Source organism: Puma concolor, chromosome A3, assembly GCF_028749965.1.
Source record: "Puma concolor isolate L17-30 chromosome A3, mPumCon1.1.hap2, whole genome shotgun sequence".
Lineage (NCBI taxonomy): Eukaryota > Metazoa > Chordata > Mammalia > Carnivora > Felidae > Puma > Puma concolor.
In genome coordinates, this window is record NC_141669.1 from 124,608,793 (window position 1) to 124,626,044 (window position 17,252).

At 45.9% G+C, this 17,252-nt stretch overlaps 1 long non-coding RNA gene across 1 annotated transcript in view; it reads left to right on the plus strand.

Moving 5' to 3' along the window:
* Window positions 1–14,622, plus strand: part of LOC147582745 (uncharacterized) — a 38,401-nt gene extending 23,779 nt beyond the window's left edge. Inside the window, exon 3 of the long non-coding RNA XR_015248777.1 lies at window positions 14,449–14,622. This is a non-coding gene — a long non-coding RNA (uncharacterized LOC147582745). The remainder of the gene's footprint in view (window positions 1–14,448) is intronic.
* Window positions 14,623–17,252: the final 2,630 nt, after the last annotated feature.

Below are 17,252 nucleotides of genomic sequence, written 5' to 3' on the forward strand. Positions count from 1 at the left end.
GGGGAAGTCCTGTGCAGGTGCAGGGACCAGAGCTGTCTCAGTTAACTGCAGGGACCAACTGAGAAGCATATTTTAACCACGGTGAAAATTACCGTTGGCATCACTCTCTTGTTAAAAACAAAGTGAAATTGGAGAACATACTGTTGTCTTTAACTAAGCCAAGATGACTAATTATTAGACTCATTTTCTAAAGCTTACCATATACAGACATGTGATAAGCTGGAGAGAGGAGAGTTTGGAAACTGGATTCATTCTGAAACCCCGTAGATGAGGCTCGTGTGAGGTTTCTGTGCATAATGACTGTGAACATTCAGTTTAACTCAGCTGTCACCACAGGTGTGATACAAAACAAAATGTTTTGCAAGAGCTCTAAAGAGCATCTTGGGGCAGCTCACGGCAGCGTCCAGGGGATCTCTGCCAAATTGTAAAGGGTAGGAAAGTGGGAGCTGGTGTTAGGTTGGGAGGGAGGACCAGACCCTGAGTCCTAGCTATGGTTTTGACCCTTGGTGACCACATGGTCCTGACTAACTTCCTCCTTTCTTTGGGGCTTAGTGTCCCCATCTGGAAAAAGAAGGGCCAGACCAGATGATCATTAAGGATCTTTCTACTTTGTTGTTGTATGATATTTACTGATGGTGTGATCATGGAAACTTTGCTCTGGGACCTTGCTCTGCTCACTGTTACATCCTCAGGGCCAGGACCAGTGCCTGGGCCCTGATAGGACATCAGTAATAATGGTTGAATTGAATGAAGGACTTTTAAAAAAGATTTTATTTTTAAGTAATCTCTACCCGTAACATGGGGCTCAAACTCACAACCCATAGATCACGAGTCACGTGTTCTCAGTTCTCACCTGACTGAGCTAGCCAGGTGCCCCCAAATGAAGGACTGAATGAAGGAATGAACTGAGCTTTCATTTGATAAGCATTTTTGGCCATGACAGGAGCACTTGCTAAAAGTTTCACAAGTCACATTTTCTGGCTTCCTTGTTGAGTATGTATTGAAGTCATTCACATGACAGATTCAAACTGCAGTATAATATGATGTTCCTTTTCAGTGTGGAGTCTACCTCACTTTCCTGGATGCCTTCACTTCCTCTTCACTTCCATTACCGACATAAGCAATTGAATTTATTTTCAGTGCCATTTTTACACAAAAACAGAGTTTCATCACTTCTTGGGAGTGGCTGGGGACTCCTAAGGACCAAGAAAGAACAATAGAGCCCTGTTGAGATGCATTGGGTGGTGGACTTGGCTCATTCATTGGCTAAGGGATTCATCTTCAATACCTTGTATACCCAGTTCCACAGGACACATAATTTGAATTCATTCCTCAGTGAATAACAATAACAATCACAATAACAAGTGATCTTGTGTCCTGGTGTTTGCGAATGGCTTACAAATGATTATTGTTGACTTCCATCAATGCCAAGGAGTCTATGGGGTTTATTAGTCTCTGCTTGAGAGACCTTAGTGTCTTCCAGGCTTCCGTGGCCCATCCCATCCTAAGTTCTCTTTGTTTATTCATAGTTCTGGAATCCCAACCACCAGGTTTCTCACCCAGGCTCATTCTGTCACTAGGAGGAGAGACATTTCACTAGATGTTAGGTAGTCAGATGGCTGTGTCTCCTCCCCTAGTGTTCTTGTGAGCTAAGCTTTTAGCCATGTTGCCTCTTGCCCTTAATTTCTCCCTCATGTTGTAGGAAAGTAGACAATAGGAAACTATCACCTGAGGTCAGGATTGAAAACAGTTTTTGGTACTTTTCACACTTAGGAAGGATTTCTCCAGCTTTATCTGTGGTCTCCTCTGTTCTGGCAGCCTGCATTGAGCCTTACTGTGTAGACCATGGCCCGTCATGGGATACTGGAATGAGCAAGGCAGAACTCTTGCCCCTCATGACTGTGCAGTCCAGAAGGGAAGTGGGACAGGCATGACAACACTTCCAGAGTAAAGAGAGTGACATGTATGCCAGGAGAGAGAAGAGAGGGAGCTGTGATTGCCGCTAGGGTGGGGTCAGGGAATGACATACAGTGTTCATAAAAATGAACACGCATTAATATGTAAAAAAATATAGAAGTTACAATAAAAAAGACCCTCACTCCCTCAAAAAAAAAAAAAAAAAAAGAGAGAAAGAAAGAAACCCACCATTCAAGAGCACCTGGTGGCTTAGTCGGTTAATCATCCAACTCTTGGTTTCGGCCCAGGTCATGAACTCACAGTTCGTGAATTCAGACCCCACATCGGGCTCTGTGTTGAGAGAGACTGCTTGGGATTTCTCTCTCCCTCTCTCTCTGCTCCTTGTCTGCTTGCATATACTCTCTCTCTCTCAAAATAAATAAATAAATATTTTAAAAAACCCCACCATTCAAACTGTTTCTATGTGAATGGGGTGCCTGGGTAGCTCAATCGGTTAAGTGTCCAACTCTTGGTTTTGGCTCAGGTCATGATCTCATGGTTTGTGAGGTGGAGTCCCACGTCAGGATTCTCTCTCTCTGCCCCTCCCCCCACACATGCACCGTCCCTCAAAATAAATAAATAAATAAGAAAAAAACCCACAACTATTTCTATGTGGAGTTTCTAGACGGAGAGGTAGATAGAAATACTTTTATAAAATGGGGTACTTTTGAAAACAAAAGTCATTAAATGTAATTTTATTTGATATTAACAGAAGAAAAGGAAACCAGTGAAACCAAAGGAATTTTTGAACTTTGAGTAAGTATTTCGTCACCAGTGTAATTGTTTCCTAAAAGATCCCACTGGATGCCTGGGTGACTCAGTCGGTTGAACAGCCTACTCTTGATTTTGGCATAGGTCATGATCTCACGATTTGTGAGATTGGGCCCTGAGTCTCTCTCTCCTTCTCTCTCTCCTTCTCTCTCTCCTTCTCTCCTTCTCTCTCTGCCCCTCCCTGCTTGCATGTGCATGATTTCTCTCAAAATAAATAAACTTTAAAAAATACATATATTTTATCATAAGCACATTTAGCAATGGTATTCTTCTAAGATAAAATACTTCAATTAATCCAATGATAGAATTTTTGAGAGACCAACATAAAATTGTCCATTAAATCAAAAGACATGGGCAGATTCTGTGAAAAGTCTGTGACTAACTTTTCCATTCCTTCCCTAATCCATTTTTCACAGAGCAGCATACAGTCCGTTCTGTGAGCTTTGACAAATGCACAGTCACGTAATCACCCTACAGTCAAGATGCAGAAATCCCCCTCCCCCCTGGCACATCTCTGTGTCCCTTTGCAGTCAACTCCTCCTTCCACACCTGGACCTTGGCAAACACTGATCTGTTTTCTATACCTATAGTGTCACCTTTTCCAGAAAATCACAAAACTCATACAGGAGATAGCTTTTTGACTTTTTTTTTCACTTAGCATAATGCATTTGAGATTAACCATGTTGTGTGTTGCAGTAATTCACTCCTTTTATTGCTAAGTCCATTGTATAGATGTACCACAGTTGGTTGATCTGCTCACCAGTTAAAGGACATTTGGGTTCTTTCCAGTTTCAGTCAATTTGAGTAAAGCTGCTCTAAACAATTGCATCCAGGGTTTTCTGTGGCCACAACCTTTCCTTTGTCTCAGGCAAGTACGGCTGGGAATGGAATTGTCTGGTTGAATGGTAAGTGTTTGACTGTATAGGAAACTGCCAAACTGTTTTCCTAGGGAACATTTTGCATCTCCACCAGTAATGTAGGAGAGGTCCAGTTGCTCTGTGTCCTTTCCAGCACTTGGCTTTGTCAATTTACAGTCTGTTCATTCTAGTAGATATGTAGCAACGTTTCATTGTGCTTTTAATTTGCATTTTCCCAAAAAGAACCATGTGTTCTTAAAATCTTCTGATCTGTGGTCAGATGCATTATCTACTGTGCCCCTGGACCCGTACTGAGAATCATGCATCCCTAAATGACATGTGTACCTGTTATTATGGATAGATGGGTGGACTCCTTGTTTTATAAAGAATAGGACACTAACCTTCTCCTGCTTCCTTTCCCTTCATCCTTCATCTCTGTATTATTCTATATTGCTAAGTTTTAAAACATTTGTATTTCTTTGAAATCATATCTGAACATTGGTATAAACCCTAATTTTAAATGGATTCATTGCTCGTGCTCAGTCCTTTGCCATGATGTCTTCCTCTCCCTCCCTGAGTTTCTACTTTTTATTTATCTTTTCATTTGCTGGATTTTACTATCAAGTAGTTTTCACAAGAGAGATTCATAACAGTCTGAGTTAGCTAATATTTGCGAGTGTCTGCCTGTTGCCTTTATACTTGAACAACATCTATGCAGGACAGAATGATCTTGGCTCACAACACCTCTTTTAATCGAAAATACCCATTTTCCCAATATCTTCTGGCTTTGACTAGCACCTAATAGAAGCCTGAATCCAGCCTGATGCTTCTTCTCCTTTGCAGATGATTTGCTTTTTCTGCCAGAATGCCTAAAGATTTATTACTCAAAGTTTGTTTTTCTTTTTCTAAAAATATTTTCTATTTTTAAAAAAGAATAAATGCACATAGATTAAAAAGTCAAATTGTACTTCCCAGGAAAATCAACTCTTTCCTCTTGCCTTTCTTCATTCTTGCCAACTTCTTCCAACTCTTGAAGCTGTTTCTTTTAGTTTTACATCTGTATTTCTAAATAACAGGGTTACATTCTATAAGCCCTGGGTGAGTTTGGGGAGAGGGGTTTGCTGGTTGGTGGGCTTCACTCTGGGGTAAAGGGGCAGGGGACAAGGTGTGCCACCAGGAGACCTCAAATGTGGATATCTCCAAGTCTTTTCCATCTAGCTGGTTTCTTCCAGGCTAGAGGAGTTGCTTGCTCCTCTGTACAAGGGCACCAGCCTGTTCTGGGGCTGAGTGGGGAAAGGACTTCTCTGTGTTGCATTGTTCAGTGCACACAGTTGGCACTTCATTCTGGTGATTCTGGCACAGCACCTCATACCCTCCGCTAGCAGTGACCGATGTTTATTTTTGAGCCTCTGGTTTCAACCTCCCAAGGGAGTAAACTCCCCACCTTTTTTTCCCGAGTAAGAGGCATCATCTCCTAGCTTTGCAGAGTCAGGAAAGGAGGCTGGCGTTCTAGATGCTTGTCGTACTGACTCTTGGGCACTCCTGTTTCAGCATCTCTTGTACCTCAGCCTTCAAGGGTATTCTGGTTGATTCAGAATTCTGTGGCTCAAGTCCATTTTCTCTTTGCTGGTTTCCCCACCGTGCAGACCCCACACATAGGTCTCAGTTTTTTCTTTTCCTGGGTTAGTCACCACTCATCCATTTATGTTTTATCTTCCAAATTTTGATGACATCTGTCCTCTGCTGTCATCTCTTCTCTTACATTTGGTCTTGAGAATTTATGCCCTTAAAATATTTGTATTATTATATAGTTTTGTAGCAGAGAGCACTTATGTGAAATTTTCTTCTGGATTTGGGGCTATGTTTTCTTCTAGACTGGATTCTTTGCCTTTGGGTGATTCTTTTTCTTGGGGTGTCGGTTGATATGTTTGCATAGTTGGCATCTGTTTCTTGTGCTCAGGCATTTCTGTCCAGGTATTCTCTTTGCTGTTATGTAGTGTAATTTTGGACTCATCTCAGCATTTTCCGAGGCAGGTTTGTGTACAGTCTTTGGAAAAAAAAAATACCTGGGGCTGTTTTCTCTCTCACCTCTGAGATTTTGTTAGTACATTATGCTAGGGTACACCTCCTTGGGGAGAAGGATTACTTTTCTTTGAAATGTAGGACGGTTAATACTCACTACCCACAGCTTTGCTGGGGGAGAGGTAGCAATAAAAGTCATTCCCAACACCCTGAAATTAATAAATGAAGGTGGTAGGGAGCTCCCTGTGGGGCAGCTGATGGCTGAGTCAGGTTGGTGTGATGAAGGGAGAGGATGAGGTCCCCTAAGCCCATCCCTGGTCCCTAAATGGCCATCGTGAGAGTGAGTAGGTAGGATGGGAGTGGGGTGGCCCAGTCTGGAAATGCTGGCAGGGGATGAGTGGCCTCGTGGCTGTTTCTGGAATGTATGCCAGGATCAGGATCCTGCAACTGAGAATCTGGCAGGCTCTGACTGGTGGCCAAAGAGTCCAACTCCAATCTGAAGTCAAGTCACCAGGGATCATTTATTGATGTTTCTGGGGAGAAATGAGAAGGAATACATCAATTGAATGAGATGATGTTCGTTTATTACAGCCATGATGTCTTTCAAGGCTTTGAAAAACACCCTCTTTTGTCTAATTAGTCATTGTGACCATGTCTCTATGGAAACCATTATGTTTGTACTCACAATAGACACGTGTGCATCCACTAAAGGGACACAGTTGCCAAATGTGAGCTATGGGCTCAGGGCGGAGTGGCTTTGTACCGCACAACCATCAGGGCTGCTGCAAAAAGTGTCAGAAAACAAGCAAATGGCTGTTCTATCCGTGAAGGGAGATGCTCTTCGGTGTCAGGCCTAGGATTTAGGGGAGCGTGAAACCAGGAAAATGGAGTGCTCATGCTCAGGGTGAAAGCCTAAAGGGACAGAATTCTTTTTTCTTTTTTAACCCATGTCAAGGATTTTTTTTTAACCCATTAATTACTGAAGGAACCAGGAAGTTATTAAAAACTGGTTCAGAAGAAAATCCAGAGCTCAGATGTGAACTTTCCAGGGAAATGGAAATGAATTGGTCAATAGGTGCAAACTTGGCTTCTTCCAAGAGGGCTAAGGCAGGCAGTAAAGTTTAGTTTTTTTGTTAAAAATATACTGAGAGCTAATAAGTGCCTGGTGGAGGTAAGTGAGTGCTCTGACGGAGGGTAGACAGGCTGGGGTGAGGAACTAGAGCAGGGCCCTGCTACCCAGGCCTGGGCGGTTTGGAGGGCTGGGCACAGGGGAGCTGCCAGGGGAAGAGGCTGCCTGGGTCCCATCCTGCTTGTGTTAGTGTTCCTAGCACCCAGTGCAAGCCCAGCATCGGGTAGGTGTACCGCTCACCTTGGAGCATGAGGGGAAGGGAGCGAGCCCTTCAGGAGGGTGGAGTCAGAGTCACCTGGGAAATCCCAAGATAACAGGACCCCAGCTCTGCCATGGCGCCGGGCATGGAGGGAAACCGTTCCCTCCCAGGTATCACTGCCTCAGCTCTGAGAGCTGCGAAGGGCATTGTTTCTCCTGGTTCCTTTGTCTTGTGGGGTTTCAGGACTACAATAAACCTGAGCTAGCTTGTCAGGTACTGACCATCAGCACAAGCTACAGGAACACGATGAGAATGAAGCCCTCAGGCCCCAACCAAGGACTTTTTACCGAAGCAGTCAAAAGGGGGAAAAACTATTAGAGTGGCACTTAGAGATCTAGAAACTTTATGTCTGTGGGCCTAGGGAGCAAACAAGTGCAGTTATCACAGATATTGTATCACAATACAGATACATCTGTAAACTCACTCACTGGCAAGTCCACATTCATAGCCATTATCTCTTGTTTTGCACACAATTCTAGTAGCCCTAATATTTTTGGCTTCCTGGTCATGGTGGATTAGAAATAACAGAAGAGCCATTGGTGCGACCTGTTGGCAAGCACATTCGTACCAGCAAGTGGGAACGGCTGAGAGCTGGACAGGTCAGGAACTGGAGACACATAAAAACAGTCACGAGAGGCTGGGACATAGCATGCTGGGCCATTCGGTGTGGGAGCAAAAAGCTCCCTGCTCGCTCCTGGCCGAGCCCACTATTGACCGTGCTTCTCTTAGCAATAGCCTTGAGTCATCCAGGAAAGAGGTTCTTGCCAACAGCAGGAGTTTGGGACTGTAAAGTTCTGGGTTCGATACTCCACTCACTGTTTGTGGGCCTCCGGGCAAATCACTCAAAATAAAGCCTTCATCTTAGAATGTTGGGACGATTACAGGACCTTGTGAGGTACATAATAAATGCTCATTAAAAATTAACTGGTAGTAGGGGCACCTGGGTGGCTCAGTTGGTTAAGCGTCTGACTTCAGCTCAGGTCGTGATCTCCCGGTGTGTGATTTTTGAGCCCTGCATCGGGCTCTCTGCTGCCGGCCTGGAGGCACTTCAGTTCCTCCGTCTCCTTCTCTCTCTGCCCATCCCCCACTCGTGTGTGCTCGCTCTCTCGCTCTCTCAAAAATAAATAAACAGGGGCGCCTGGGTGGCGCAGTCGGTTGAGCGGCCGACTTCAGCCAGGTCACGATCTCGCGGTCCGTGAGTTCGAGCCCCGCGTCAGGCTCTGGGCTGATGGCTCAGAGCCTGGAGCCTGTTTCTGATTCTGTGTCTCCCTCTCTCTCTGCCCCTCCCCCGTTCATGCTCTGTCTCTCTCTGTCCCAAAAATAAATAAACGTTGAAAAAATAAATAAATAAATAAATAAACATTAAAAATACGTATATTAAAAAAAACAAATGAGCTGCTATTAGCAGAGTGGTGAATGATGGTCACATATAGGCCACAACATGGGCGAATCTTAAAAACCTCGTGATGAAGGAGAGAAGCCAGGCACAAAAGAGGACCCGCTATATGGCTCCATCTGCCGAAGTCACAAAAACAGGCAAAACTAATCAATGATATTAGACGTCACGATAGTGGCCATGAGGTGTAGTGCCTTTTCTGTTGTAAAGTAGATGCAGAAATTCCCATAAAACAAACATGCAGCAACTTAGTGGATTGTGATGAGGCCACCTGAGAAGCTACTGTCAAAGTCTCATTCCTCCTGCCAGATGTTTTGCTTCTCGATCTAGATGTTGGTTCCTCAGGGGTGTTCAGTTTATGAAACGGGGAGATGTGTGCTCCAGATGGATGCCCTTTTCTGTATGCGTATTATGCTTCCATAGAAAGTGTAAAGTGCCAGCTGTAATTATGACTCTTCATATTACTATTGTACTAACTTCTTTGGACCTCACGCTCCTCATCTGTACAATGGGGATAATAATCCCTTCTTTGCAGGATTGTTATAAGATGTAGTGTTCACAGCATGTTCATTCATTAGTCCATTCAAAACACATTTACTGAGTGCCTGTGGGCCCAGGACTGCTCTGGGGGCCGGTGATAAGCTGTGAGCCAAACAGACAATAATCATGGGGCTTATGTGTTAGTGACGGGGGAGACACATGCTAGGCATTCATTTGACGGGACCTATTACATTCTGATAGTGCCCTCTGGTTTAGAAAACCAAATCCTGGAACACCTCTCCATCCCAAATGGTTGAGATTTTTTGTTGGTTTGGTTTGTTTGGTTTTGATTTGGATCTTTTAATTAGCTTCACTTGTTATGAAATCTTGGTTTTGAACCAAGCCCCACCAACGAAGGTGTATATATGCTACACTGAGAATTTCTGCCTTTTCTGGAATTTCTGGGTACAGTTGAATTGTGAATTAGAGCAAACCATCCTTCATGAACCTACAGTGTTGGGGGCTGAGGGAAGGCTATCCCGGTAAAGAAATGCCTTCTCCTTCCTGCTTTGAGGAAGGAACTTAGGTTTCTAGGCCCTGAACCCTGCAGGCAGGAAAGCGTTAAGAAAGAAATGTGCATTTCCACTGAACAAGAAAATCAACTTAGAAAAGAAATGTGTATTGGAAAATATCTATTTGCCTGCAAAATAATGTAAAAATAATGAGCTCCTATTCCCCTTTGATGTGCAGCGCACGCTTTTAAGGAAAGATTCTGCATTTCTGAGATACTGGGCCTGGCGTGTAATGAAGTGGTTGTTATGGCAACAACTTTCAAAAGCAAGTATTTTCTGAGAGATGTGCTCCACACAGCCAGCGTGAGAGAGGAAAACATGAAAACAGAGACAGGGAGATGAGCTCAACAGAAAGCATGAGATGCCAAGAGCTGCATTCTGTGCCTGAGGGGGAGGGAAGTGCTCCCCTCATCACCACCCTGGCCTGGCTTTGCAAACTGCAGGGGAAGCCAGGCCCCTGCCCTGGAAGGGGTCCCCATGAGGAATGGGGGTGGGAGACAGGGTTTGGGGCTGAGGCGTCGTCTCTTACCTGGAGATGCAGCCTCAGTCTGGGGGCTGCGTGACCAACTGCTCTCCACGATCCCCTCCAAGCTGGCCTCCCAGCCTCAGCCTCAGCCCCTGCCACCCTTCTGTCAGCTCCCTCCTGGCCTCCATGCTCCAGGGTACCAAAGGCCCCCATTTATTCCAGAGCTCAGTCTTCCCACTGACACTCGGTTGAAGGGACCTCCCACTCACTCTACTCCCTTTGCGTCCCTGAGGGCCCTGCCAACCCAGTGCCCAGTGTGTGCAGACATGATGCCGAGAGTTGGTATTCATCGTCTCTTCTGTCTTCACGGCAAGCCCCAGTGCCTAGAACAGTGCCTGGCACAGAGAGGCTGCTTAGTCTCTGTTGTTGAGGAATGGATGGTCCTTCTCTGGTGCTACAGCTATTGTCCCCATTCTACAGATGAGGAATTGAAGCTCAGAGATGTTAAGTGACTTGCCCAAGCCCTGAAGACCGTGAGCAGAGGAGCTGGGCCGCCCACACTCCTGCATGGCACTATCTCTCAGTACCCCCCACTTATCAGCCTCCCTGTCTTTGTTCATGTTGTGTTTCTGCCTGGTAACCCCTTCTTGTGTCCTGCAAGGCCTAGCTCAAAGGCCACCTTGACCGTGATGTTTTGAGAAAGCCACCTCTAAACTAGATCCTTGGGTGTGTCAAAGCCCAAAGATAGGACCCTCACAACTTGCTGTTGAGTCTGGGCAGAGCTGCTTCTGGGCTCAGTGTCTGTCTGTTCACCACTCTCCCCACAATGCCTGGCATAGGGAAGGTTTTTGGCAGCCTTTAGTTGAATAAAAGAAACTTTAGAACCCAGATAGTCCTGGAAATCCTGTTGGGTCAGTTGCCAGGTTTCTGAGATCCTGGGAGCTCCCCTGGCCAAAGCTGAATCCTGCTCCCATCCACCCCAGCTCACATTTGTGTGTGTGTGTGTGTGTGTGTGTGTGTGTGTGTGTGTGTGTGTGTGTGCCCATTCATCTGCAAATGCATGTGTGCATGGCCTCTTTGAGGGGGATTTGCTCTAAAAGGGTCTGGGGCTACATGTGTGTGTGCTTATGCACTGGGCTGAGGGAGAAGGGGGTGTGCACAAGGCTTTGAGGGTATCTCTTCTCTAGAGGGGCGTGTGTCTAGATGTGTGTGTGTGTGTTTCATATGCATGTGTGAGACTGTGTGTCAGTGTGTGCACTCCTGGTCTTGATGTAGGATTTGTGCGTGCGTGCGTGCGTGTGTGATATGAAGGAGTGTGCTGCAGGGAGATGTGGTATAAATATGTGTGTAAGGCATGTGGCTGGGGATGTATGGGTGGATGCATGGGGAGAGGGGTGTATGCATTCAGGGGCTGCTGCATTTACCAGGCAGAGGCAGAAGGAGCCCACAGAAGATGGGTTGTATTTTCAGTTCAAGGCTTCTGGCTAACCTGCAACCACAGAGAGAAGACTCTGCCATCAGACTGTCTTCTGGATCATAAAATGGGAGAGAGCTGGAAACAGCTTTGGAAGTCACCTTGTTCTATCCCTTCTGTTGTACCTCATGAAAAACAGAGAGGGGAAGCAACCTCTGGAGGTCACACAGCGTACTCAGGATGAAGCTGGAACTTGGACTTGTATCTGGGTCTGGGCTCCCTCATGCCCCCAGGCTGCTGCCAGGTCCCTGGGGAGGAGGGAGAGGGTTAACCACAGAGTAATTAATATCAGGCACCAGAGTATTCTACAATTCCATTCCCACTTTAATTAGGGGAACTTTTTTTTTTTTTTTAATAGAAGTCTTTGTTGTGTCAATTAGTTGATTGACTATCACTGGTTTCTAGGTTAGGGAAACTTGATCTGCAGTGAATGAATTTGTTTATCAGGGAAAAGGAGCCAGGGGATGGAAAAAGAAATTCAATTAAGTGTCAGGCTGCTGAGTGACAGGTTGCATTTGATAGGACTTTTAGCTTAATTGCTTGTATTTCATTAAGAGATTTATTTATCAAGAGAATTCTTCATGTTAAAATCTCAGGCACTGTCTGAGTGGCTTCTGGCTATTTTTCTGCATTGATTGAGGACGCAAAAATGTGGACCTGAAGAATTACCTGGGGCCTCAGAAACATTCTTGTGTCTAAGACCCTTTGAGCCTGGCTGCTGGGGCTGGCAGTCCCCTCATCCTTCCCGTCCCAAAGTTACATTCAGAGTTTGGAAAGGGTCTGCATTTCTCTGAGGAAAAGTATGCATATTTCTCTTAGATTTTCAAAGGGATATGAGTCCCAAAGAAAGTAACACCCAATAGGTTGACATCCTTTTGTTCTTTGCTGCTTCCCCCCACAAACCAGGTTTTATTTCACCCACATTTGTAAAATGGTACATGAAGGCAGTTCTAGAAACTAAATATTACTAAGTAGTAAATGACTTTCAAAATAAGTATTGTTAAGAATAAAGTCATCCCTATAAGCTTTAATTTAGTTAGAGAAATGATTACTACCAGTTGTTTTCAGAATGTCAGAAAGGCCCCCCAAAATGGATGCATTCTAAATCAAATGGGTCTTGCTGTCCTAGAAGTAAATAAATCATATGTGATGTGACTCATGCAAGCGGTTTTTCCTGAAGTCCTCCTGCTCCTGCTCCTGAGAATTGCCCAAAGTGTAATTTATAATAGTTGTAGGGAGTGATCACATTGTATTATAAATGAGAAAACCAAGGCTCAGAGAACGCAAAAGGTTTTTCTAAGGACGCAGAGCCAGCCAGGGGCAGAACCAAGATGAGTACATGTTCCTCTTGCTGTTTTTCCAACAATCTGGCTTTCTGTAGGGCTAGATTTCTGGGCTTAAGGCGGGGCTTAAGGCCCGCAGGGGACAGTTCAGCTGGTCGCTCCTTCTTTTCCTTCTGCTCTATCAAGGCAAGAGAGCAGAGTGGTTAGGACTGAGATCACCTGGACCTCCTGCTTACTAGGTGACCTTGGATACCTGCCTCCTCCCTTCTGATAAACTGATGATAATAAGATTATCTGTCTCACTGGTTTGTTGGGAGGATTCAATGGGGCATTCCATGCAAGGTGCTTGGACTGTATTCATTACACAGTAAATGCTTAATAAATATTAGCCTTAATTATTGTGTTTTCCAGGTAAGATTTCGTGTGGAAAGAAAAAGTTTTCTAATTCTTAAAAATAATTGAGGACTACTGTTCTGCATTATGTGAACCCCACCCTCCACCCCACACCCCCATCCTTAAAAAGAAATAATTTACTCCAGCAAATGGGTGGATTCAGTCCTAGTCCATGATGACTGATGACTGGTGGTGAACCCAGGTCTCCTGCTCCTCAGGCTTTGCTCTCTCTGGCATTGCCTGGTTCCTGAGTATTTTTATTTTCTTCTCTAGGTGCACATTTATTTATGGTTCTCCTTCCCTCCTTCTTTCCTTCTTTCCTTCCCTTTTATTTCTCTCCATCTTCTTTCCCTCCCTCCCTCCCTCCCTCCCTCCTTCCTTCCATCCATCCATCCATTCATCCACCCAGTGGAGCACAGGAGCTGCTCGTAGACTTGTATGCACCAATTTGGCCCATGTCTTTCCAACTCTGTGTTCAGTGATGTCATCTTGGTAGCTTGAAATCAGCCATGATGGGAGTATTTACAGTATGGAAATTGGAGGGCAGTACAAGTGAGGGCTTTTTTTGCTTTTTTTGATAGCTATTTTCCAGCACACCATTGCATCCATCCATCCCTCTTTCGTTCATCCATCTCTTTGTATGTTCAGACATGGACCCACCAAGCCATTGCCCATCCAACCATCCAACCATCCAGCAAGTATTACACTTCTTGTGGGCCAGGCCCTGCACAAGATCCACTGGGAGGGCAGAATTGGTCAGAGCCTCTTCCCTTCCCTTGAAGAATTGACATTTTAGTGGAACAGACACTTTACATCTGTCTCACATTCAAGGATTGTCCTGGACATCATTTCATTTGATGACCATGGGGTTGGTATTGTTATCTCAGTGTAACAGTTGAGGAGATTAAGGCTCAGAGAGGTTAAGTGAATTGCTTGAGGTCACACAGCTGGCTGTACATTCATTTGTTTATTCCTATGACAGGGCATGATATTCCCCTTACCAACTCAGATCCAGCCAGAAAGTCAAGGTGAAAACAGATTTTCAAACCTGTCCTTCAGAAATAAGCCTTCTTTAAAAAAAATAGAAAGAAAAGGGAAGAATAGGGAAAGTTATTTTTCCATCTTGCTTAGATGGGGACAGTTTTGAATTTATTTTTTCAGATTGAACAATCGTTCCTCAAATGGATAGTGATAGGTGATCTAAAAAATAATCTTTAAAAACGTCGCCGAGTTGGGCATTTCCTCCGGGTGACATAACTCACTGTGACAGAATGCATTTAAATTCACGGAAAAGAAATTGAAAGGGGTGCAGCGTGGAAGGTGTTTGTGTGGACTGCCAGGCTCTTAACCCTCTCCTTTTACCTTCCCCACCCTCTCCCCATTGCTGCAGGCCGGTGGGCGCTCCTGTCGCTGTCCCCCTCTCGCCTTCCACTCGGATCCACAGGCACAAGCCCCGAAAGCACTTCCTTTGTGGATGGCAGGTCCCAGAACAGGGCCAGCCAGTAGGCCTGGGGAGAGGGTGTGGATTTCCTGATGGGCCAGAGAAAGAGGTGTTCAGACCTGTCAGAAGGTGATGCTCTCTCTTTCTCTCTGGTTCTTATCTGTTCGCATTGCATGTCTGTTCCCCCACATGGTTAATGTAGTAACAAGGAGTGGGCTTTGCTTTGGGAAGGCTAGGATGAGGCCAGATGGGGTCTGGGTCAAGGCCTTGCTGCTGAACTCAGAGCACTTGTCCACGAAATCTCCCTGGTTTGGTGGGTGGCCTCCCTCCAAGAAGCAGAGCTCCAGGGCCATGCTAGGGTTGCTGGCAACAGTTTTGACAGACAACATGGTGCTCAAGACCCTGAAGGGTCTTTGTGTGATATTTTCATTGCACTTCCCAAAGCATGTTCTGTTAGCTGTACACTGATTTCTCTTTTCCTGCCTCCTGTTTGCCATTATGGCTCTGGCAAAAGAAGGTGGAAGGTGTCATCTTGAGAAAGAAGAGGTGGATCTGGTGCAAGGCAGTGTGTTAGGCCAGGTGTTCTAGAATCAGAACCTGAGATGGGGCCTCTGGTAAGAGCGATTTATGGCAGGGTGTTCTTGGGAGGGAAGGAGTGAGGCCAGCCTCAGCCTAACCCCACGAGGGGCTCTGGAACATGAATTGTATCACTGAGTTGGTCCCCACTTGAGACAAGGGGGCTGGCATTTGTACCCCATGCCATTTAGTCAGTGGCCACTGGATGTCACTGACTGGGGAGGAGAAGTAATCTCGAAGGTGAGGTAGATCCCGCCAGAGGCAAGTCTCCAAGAAAGGGGACGCTGTTAGCCTTAGCAGCCAACACTCACAAGATCTGGGGATTGGGGATCCTGGTCCAGCAAAGGAGATGCAGCTTGGGAACCCTCGGCTTATATCAGAGGGAGAGCCCAACAAGACAGGAAAAGGAAGGGAGGGACTGTTGTACTTCCTGGCCCAGTAGCTTGTGGGATGGAGATGAGAAACAGAGGACAAGCAAGTATGGAGGCCCATGCGTCATGCAGGACCTGCCCTCCTTGGCCTGGAGGTAGGCTGGAGAGGCCTCCTGTAGGAGGCCTCTGCTCAGCTTCCTGTCTGGGGTGCCAGGAGGACATAGCTATGTAGAAAGGCCCTTGAAGGGTGAAGAGAGCAGCAAGGTGAGGTCAGGCCGAGGGTTCAAGCCAAAAGCCTGTCACAAGACAGCTGTGGTGAGAGGTTGGGGGTCTGTAGCAAAGGCTTCTGCCAGGGGATGTCTGGGGCCATATGGTGCTGCAATGCTGATACCAGTTAAGGAGGGGCTAGAGATACTCTGAGAAGACACCAGCTCCGATGTCTGATGGAGGCCAGATGACAGGCTTAGTAACTGCTAACAGAGTGTCTGGGACCAGGCTGTGTGATAGCCACCGCTGGTGTTGCACCTACCAGTCATTCACGCTCCCCCCTCCCACTGTGTGGAGTTACTGCCAGGAGGTGGCAGCCCACATAGGGACTATATTTCCCAGTTAACCTTGCGTCTGTGTCTGGCTGGTGACAAGTCCTCACCAACAGAATGTGAGTGGAAGTCATGTGTGTCACTCCTGAGTGGTAGATTTTAAGAAGTGGATGGGAACTTCTCTCTATTCTTCCAGTGGCTAGAAGAAGACTCTGGTGGTCCAAGAGGCTGGCAGAACCAAAACCGGGAGGAGCCTGGGTCCTTGAATCATTACATGGAGGAAAGGTCCATAGACCTTGGGAAAGGTCCCATAGACTAGGAATTGCCTCGTTGGACTACTCTGTGAGCAATATGGGGAGAGTTGAAGCCATTGAAATTTGGGGGCTTATTTGTTACAGAAACTAGTGTTGTCCTGACCATGACAGGCCTGACCAGGCATCTCCAGCAGACCACATAATGCCTATGTCAGCACTGGCGCAGGAGCGGCTCCTCACTCACTTCCACCCTCCACTGCCACTCTCCAGGGGCAAAAGTTCACATAGAGCTCCCTTTCAATACTCAAGTGCCATCTTGGAAAGGAGGAGGTGAGGGAAGAGATCAGAAAGACTTACTCATTAAAGAGAAACTGAGGGGTGCCTGGGTGGCTCAGTCAGTTAGGCGTCCGACTTCGGCTCAGGTCATGACCTCGCAATTCATGAGTTCAAGCCCCATGTTGGGCTCTGTGCTGACAGCTCAGAGCCTGGAGCCTTGTTGGGATTCTGTGTCTCCCTCTTTTTGCCCCTCCCCCACTCGTGCTCTGCCTCTCTCTCAAAAATAAGTAAAAATTTAAAAAAGAGAGAAAACTGAGGTGAGAGATTGGTTAAATATTTGCTGCTCAAAGTGGTGTCCCTGGACAAGCAGTGTCAGCATCACTGGAACATATCAGAAATGCAGACTTTCAGGTCCTACTTGGGCCTCCTGAATCAGAATCTGCATTTTAAAAAGACCCCCAGGTGATTTGCGTGCACATTACAAGCTTGAGAAGCTCTCCTCAGAGAAAGGTATTATGTCTGAAAATGTGCCTCTTGGCTGGACAGACAGCTGAAGAGCAGACAGGGTATTCATTCATTTATTCTTATATTTATTAGTTTGTTCTTTCAATCTGTTACTATTTATTGAACATCTACTATTTTCCAGGCAATTTCCTGGAGAATCAAGGCAGGTACAGACTCTACCCTCTAGGAGCTTGTCTGTTGGGAAGTAGGGAGGGGACAGACATTAAACATCA